Below are 6,000 nucleotides of genomic sequence, written 5' to 3'. Positions count from 1 at the left end.
TTGGGTTTCCTATTTCAAGGATTTTATTCTTTCTCTTTTTTGGTTTATTCTCTAGCTTTAAGAGATCATATCCTCCAATTGTTTCATCTGATTGAAGGTATGTCAGGGGACTTGCTGATGATATCCTGTGAAATGTCTGCCTCTTGAGCTCTAAACTGGACTAGTTGTTCACTATATTGGAGATGAGAGTCATCCTAGGATCATCCTTCAACATTATATGGAGACTCATTTCACTTGTTCTACTATGGATCATATCTTTTCTCTTTCTTCTGACTTCCTCTCTCTTAGATTACTCTCTCATTTTGATATTTACCTTCCAGTAGTTTCCAGAGAACGCTGTATGAAAGTTAAATTTTATTGTGACCTTGAGTGTATTAAATTATCTTTATTTTACTCTCAAACTTGAGTGTAAATTTGACTGATTATAGAGTTTTAGGTTGAAAATAATTTTTCTTCAAAATTTTGAAATATTTTGTCCATGAGCTCCCTAACCCAATGTGTTTGTTATGAAGTCTAAAGTGAATTTTATTTTATATTTTCTATATGAGACCTATATTTTTAGTTCTTACTGTAGCATTTTATCATTGTCCCAAGCTTTTTATTTTTTGTAACAACTGATTATGGATTTATTAAGGTTGATTTAGGCATCAGCAATGGTGACTTCCACCTCAACTCCTGGCTCAATACTGATGGAAGTGATCTTCTTGACAATTTCAGAAGGGCTGTGCAGGTCAATGAGTCGCATGTGGATCCTCATTTGGAATCCATCCCAAGTCTTAGAACCTTCACCACAGGGAGTTTTCCTTGTGGTTATTCTGAGTCTTGGTAGGCATCCGAACTGGGCATTTGGCTTTGAGATTCTTTTCCTTTGTGCCTCTAATCAGGTCAGCACACACCTTCTCCAGAGACTTCACTTTGCGGCTGGTGAGGGTGATCCTAATCCGGTGAATGGCCACCTCTGGCTCCACGGGAGTCTCGCCGGTGTCTTTAAAGGCCATGGCTGCGGCGCGGCTTCCTGACCGACTTGTTCCTCTGCGAGAGCAAACGGCAGCGGTGAGTCAGAAGCAGAAGCCGGCGACCGCGTCTTCCTCAAAGAGCTGTCCCGAGCTTTTTCAATTAAATGCTGATGTATCTTGGCTTGAGCATATTTTTATCCATTATACAGGACAGTTGATGAAACTAATTTCCTCCAGCTTTTAGAAACTTGCCATTTTCTCCAATTTTTTTTTTTTTTTGCTTTGCTTTGGTTTCCCGTTGGAAAAAAGTTTTAATAAAGGTTTTTTAAAAATTAATCTATTTAGTTTAATTGGAGGCTAATTACTTTACAATATTATGGTGGTTCTGGCCATACATTGACATGAATCAGCCATGAGTGTACATGTCCCCCCCCTCAACCTGGCAACACCCCTCCACCCCATCCTGAACCCCCCCTCCCACCCCCTCCCCATTCCCTCCCTCTGGGTTGTCCCAGTGCACTGGCTTTGAGTACCCTGTTTCATGCATCGAACTTGGACAGGTCATCTGTTTCACATATGGTTCAGTTCAGTTCATTTCAGTCGCTCAGTCGTGTCTGACTCTTGCGACCCCATGAATCTCAGCACACCAGGCCTCTTTGTCCATCACCATCTCCCAGAGTTCAATCAAAGTCATCATCCATTGAGTCGGTGATGCCATCCAACCATCTTATCCTCGGTTGTCCCCTTCTCCTCCTGCCCCCAATCTCTCCCAGCATCAGAGTCTTTTCCAATGAGTCAACTCTTCACATGAGGTGTCCAAAGTACTGGAGTTTCAGCTTTAGCATCATTCCTTCCAAAGAACACCCAGGGCTGATCTCCTTTAGAATGGGCTGGTTGGATCTCCTTGCAGTCCAAGGGACTCTCAAGAGTCTTCTCCAACACCACAGTTCAAAAGCATCAATTCTTTAGCGCTCAGCTTTCTTCACAGTCCAACTCTCACATCCATACATGACCACTGGAAAAACCATAGCCTTGACTAGACAGACCTTTGTTGGCAAAGTAATGTATCTGCTTTTCAATATGCTATCTAGGTTAGTCATAACTTTTCTTCCAAGGAGTAATGGTAGGTTTATTTTTTAAATCAAGTATACAACTATTTGGAAATAGATACAATTAAGATCTATTCCTTATGCCATACTGCTTTTATTTTTGTATTTCTTTTAGGAAACTTTCTTTGGGAGTCTCCTTCAGGTGTCTGTTCTTAATTTAGTGTGGGAGATTAAAGAGCTCAATAATTGCTTTGAGCACATGTTACCAGGGCTTGTCCATTTTGATTATTCTCTAAGGTGAATTAGGAGTTGTTCGAGAAATCCAAAACAGTGTTTTTAGGTCTTTAGTCAGTGTAATTAGGTGGACTAGTCAGAGTCCCCAAATCTTTAAAAATCTCCTACTCAGGAGAAAAAGGTATGGATTGAAAAAGTAAAAGACTGAATGGGAAAGAGGAGTGTTCAGTTTAGTTCAGTCACTCAGTCTTGTCCGACTCTTTGAGACCCCATGAATCGCAGCACACCAGGCCTCCCTGTCCATCACCATCTCCCGGAGTTCACTCAGACTCACGTCCATTGAGTCCATGATGCCATCCAGCCATCTCATCCTCGGTCGTCCCCTTCTCCTCCTGCCCCCAGTCCCTCCCAGCATCAGAGTCTTTTCCAGTGAGTCAACTTTTCGCATGAGGTGGCCAAAGTACTGGAGCTTCAGCTTTAGCATCATTCCTTCCAAAGAAATCCCAGGGTTGATCTCCTTCAGAATGGACTGGTTGGATCTCCTTGCAGTCCAAGGGACTCTCAAGAGTCTTCTCCAACACCACAGTTCAAAAGCATCAATTCTCCGGCACTCAGCCTTCTTCACAGTCCAAATCTCACATCCATACATGACCACAGGAAAAACCATAGCCTTAACTAGACAGACCTTAGTCGGCAAAGTAATGTCTCTGCTTTTGAATATACTATCTAGGTTGGTCATAACTTTTCTTCCAAGGAGTAAGCATCTTTTAATTTCATGGCTGCAGTCACCATCTGCAGTGATTTTGGAGCCCAACAAAATAAAGTCTGACACTGTTTCCACTGTTTCCCCATCTATTTCCCATGAAGTGATGGGACCGGATGCCATGATCTTCGTTTTCTCAATGTTGGAGCTTTAAGCCAACTTTTTCACTCTCCTCTTTCACTTTCATCAAGAGGCTTTTTAGCTCCTCTTCACTTTCTGCCATAAGCGTGGTGTCATCTGCATATCTGAGGTTATTGATATTTCTCCTGGCAATCTTGATTCCAGCTTGTGTTTCTTCCAGTCCAGCGTTTCTCATGATGTACTCTGCATATAAGTTAAATAATCAGGGTGACAATATACAGCCTTGACGTACTCCTTTTTCTATTTGGAACCAGTCTGTTGTTCCATGTCCAGCTTTGTTGCTTCCTAACCTGCGTACACATTTCTCAAGAGGCAGGTTAAGTGGTCTGGTATTCCCATCTCTCTCAGAATTGTCCACAGTTTCTTGTGATCCACACAAAGGCTTTGGCAAAGTCAATAAAGCAGAAATAGATGTTTTTCTGGAACTCTCTTGCTTTTTCCATGATCCAGTGGATGTTGACAATTTGATCTCTGGTCCCTCTGCCTTTTCTAAAACCAGCTTGAACATCTGGAAGTTCACGTTTCATGTATTGCTGAAGCGTGGCTTGGAGAATTTTGAGCATTACTTTACTAGCATGTGAGATGAGTGCAATTGTGAGGTAGTTTGAGCATTCTTTGGCATTGCCTTTCTTTGGGATTGGAATGAAAACTGACCTTTTCCAGTCCTGTGGCCACTGCTGAGTTTTCCAAATTTGCTGGCATATTGAGTGCAGCACTTTCACAGCGTCATCTTTCAGGATTTGAAACAGCTCAACTAGAATTCCATTACATCCACTAGCCTTGTTCGTAATGATGCTTTCTAAGGCCCACTTGACTTCACATTCCAAGATGTCTGGCTCTAGATTAGTGATCACATCATCATGGTTATCTGGGTCATGAAGATCTTTTTTGTACAGTTCTTCTGTGTATTCTTGCCACCTCTTCTTAATATCTTCTGCTTCTGTTAGGTCCATACCATTTCTGTCCTTTGCATGAAATGTTCCGTTGATATCTAATTTTCTTGAAGAGATCTCTAGTCTTTCCCATTCTGTTGTTTTCCTCTATTTCTCTGCATTGATCGCTGAAGAAGGCTTTCTTATCTCTCCTTGCTATTCTTTGGAACTCTGCATTCAGATGCTTATATCGTTCCTTTTCTCCTTTGCTTTTTGCCTCTCTTCTTTTCACAGCTATTTGTAAGGCCTCCCCAGACAGCCATTTTGCTTTTTTGCATTTCTTTTCCATGGGGATGGTCTTGATCCCTATCTCCTGTACAATGTCACGAACCTCATTCCATAGTTCATCAGGCACTCTATCAGATCTAGTCCCTTAAATCTATTTCTCACTTCCACTGTATAATCATAAGGGATTTGATTTAGGTCATACCTGAATGGTCTAGCAGTTTTCCCTACTTTCTTCAATTTGAGTCTGAACCTGGTAATAAGGAGTTCATGATCTGAGCCGCAGTCAGCTCCTGGTCTTGTTTTTGTTGACTGTATAGAGCTTCTCCATCTTTGGCTGCAAAGAATATAATCAGTCTGATTTCGGTGTTGACCATCTGGTGATGGCCATGTGTAGAGTCTTCTCTTGTGTTGTAAGAGGGTGTTTGCTATGACCAGTGCATTTTCTTGGCAAAACTCTTATTAGTCTTTGCCCTACTTCATTCCGCATTCCAAGGCCAAATTTGCCTGTTACTCCAGGTGTTTCTTGACTTCCTACTTTTGCATTCCAGTCCCCTATAATGAAAAGGACATCTTTTTTGGGTGTTAGTTCTAAAAGGTCTTGTAGGTCTTCATAAAACCGTTCAACTTCAGTTTCTTCAGCATTACTGGTTGGGGCATAGACTTGGATTACTGTGATATTGAATGGTTTGCCTTGGAGATAAACAGAGATCATTCTGTCGTTTTTGAGATTGCATCCATGGCTATTCCATTTCTTCTGAGGGATTCCTGCCCGCAGTAGTAGATATAATGGTCATCTGAGTTAAATTCACCCATTCCAGTCCATTTTAGTTCGCTGATTCCTAGAATGTCGACATTCACCCTTGCCATCTCTTGTTTGACCACTTCCAATTTGCCTTGATTCATGGACCTGACATTCCAGGTTCCTATGCAATATTGCTCTTTACAGCATCAGATCTTGCTTCTATCACCAGTCATATCCACAACTGGGTATTGTTTTTGCTTTGGCTCCATCCCTTCATTCTTTCTGGAGTTATTTCTCCACTGATCTCCAGTAGCATATTGGGCACCTAATGACCTGGGGAGTTCCTCTTTTGGTATCCTATCATTTTGCCTTTTCATACTGTTCATGGGTTTCTCAAGGCAAGAATACTGAAGTGGCTTGCCATTCTCTTCTCCAGTGGACCACATTTTGTCAGACCTCTCCACCATGACCCGCCCGTCTTGGGTTGCCCCACAGGCATGGCTTGGTTTCACTGAGTTAGACAAGGCTGTGGTCCTAGTGTGATTAGATTGACTAGTTTTCTGTGAGTATGGTTTCAGTGTGTCTGCCCTCTGATGCCCTCTTGCAACACCTACCTAACTTAAAAAATAAATTTAGGGTCTGCAAAGTTTAAAACTCCATTTCACATACTCCTTTGAATTATTATTCTGGATGTATACTAGGATTTACCAGTGAAATGCCTTCACATGAGCTTTGAAGACAGGCAAAGGTCATCTTCTCACTGTCATTGCTGTTAGCCAACAGATCAGAAAGATATGAGTGCTTGCAGCCAAGTCAGTGTTTCTTTGCCAAGCCATCAGTTTCATGGGGAACTGGAGGCCACTGTGGCAGCCAGATATGTTCCACTGTGTAGTCACCAATTTTGGAGGTGGGAGAAGAGAGGCCTTTGTGGCAGTAACAGTTTGAATAGTAGCAA

The 6,000-nt window shown here is 42.0% G+C and overlaps 1 pseudogene; it reads right to left on the bottom strand.

Annotated features, from left to right (window-relative positions):
* Window positions 1-640: 640 nt before the first annotated feature.
* On the bottom strand, window positions 641-1,040 carry LOC138440405 (small ribosomal subunit protein uS10-like; annotated as a pseudogene).
* Window positions 1,041-6,000: the final 4,960 nt, after the last annotated feature.

Source organism: Ovis canadensis, chromosome 5 (genome assembly GCF_042477335.2).
Source record: "Ovis canadensis isolate MfBH-ARS-UI-01 breed Bighorn chromosome 5, ARS-UI_OviCan_v2, whole genome shotgun sequence".
NCBI classification, from domain to species: Eukaryota; Metazoa; Chordata; class Mammalia; order Artiodactyla; family Bovidae; genus Ovis; species Ovis canadensis.
The sequence above is the reverse complement of the archived record's forward strand: the minus strand, read 5'-3'. Positions and strand labels throughout refer to the sequence as shown.